This window comes from Chrysochloris asiatica, unplaced genomic scaffold (genome assembly GCF_000296735.1).
Source record: "Chrysochloris asiatica unplaced genomic scaffold, ChrAsi1.0 scaffold00111, whole genome shotgun sequence".
Lineage (NCBI taxonomy): Eukaryota > Metazoa > Chordata > Mammalia > Afrosoricida > Chrysochloridae > Chrysochloris > Chrysochloris asiatica.
In genome coordinates, this window is record NW_006408629.1 from 10,593,185 (window position 1) to 10,594,441 (window position 1,257).

The following is a 1,257-nucleotide window of genomic DNA, read 5'->3' on the forward strand; positions in this document are numbered from 1 at the left end:
GATGAGATGTATTCAAGTTCAAATTTCAGCTCTAGTAGACTTGTTTTAATTTTCTTGTCTTAATTTTATTCAGCTTCAGTGTTAACTTGCATATGAGCAATTGATGGTCTGTATCACAGTCTACCCATGGCCTTGTTTTAACTGATGATATGGAGAGCTCCCACTGTTTCTTTCCACATATGTAAATAATTTTATTTCTATGTATGGTGCAGTCTATGTGTATAGTCCACGTGTTTAGGCATCATATTCATCATCATCAAAATAAACATTCATCGTGAAAAGAACCAATTCAGGATGTGTCTTGAAGTATAATACTATACTTAGTATATATTTGCTAAAGCAAATTGGATAGTATCCAATATGCCTACAAGGTAGACCAGTTAATACCACTGTTATTCACGTTTACACACCAACCACTAAAGCCAGTGGTGATGAATTTGGAGAATTTTACCAACTGCTTCAGTCTGAAATTGATCAAACATGCAATCAAGATATATTGGTAATTACTGGTGATTGGAATGCAAAGGTTAGAAACTAAGAGAAAGGATCAATAGTTGGAAAATATGGCATTCGTGGTAGAAATATTGCTGAAGATCTCATGATAGAGTTTTGCATGATCAATGACTTGTTCATTGCAAATTGACTTGTATAATGCCAATCCTACAACTCCACTTTAGATTACTTTCCCCTCCCTAATGACATTCTAACCATCCTTTCTCTCCTCTAATGGATCCAAGGAATTTTCAGGAGTCCCTACTTAGTATCCATCTTTTCTACTCTATACGATGTTGTTATTAGGTGTCACTGACTCACAACAACCTTATGTACAGCAGAATGAAACACTGCACTGAGCTGCACAATCCTCACAATCTTTGCTATGCTTGTATTTATTATTGTAACCACAGTGTTAACATATTTAGTAGAGGGTCTTATTATTTTCTAACTATATTTTACCAATCATGATGTCTTCCTCCAGGGTCTGGTCTCACTTCTAAGAAGCAACTTTCCCAAGATAGATTTGCTCATTCTTCTGCCAATCCATGGTATTTTGAACATTCGTTACCAACACCATTGTTCAAAGGTATCAATTCTTCTTTGGCCTTCCTTATCCAGACACCCCTGTCCAGATTTAACACATGTATAAGGTGAATGAAAATACCATGACTTGTGTTAGAAGCACCTCAGTCTTCAAAATACCATATTTCTTTTTAAATTTTTACTTCCATATGTCATTTTGTTTCTTGACTGCTGCTTCCA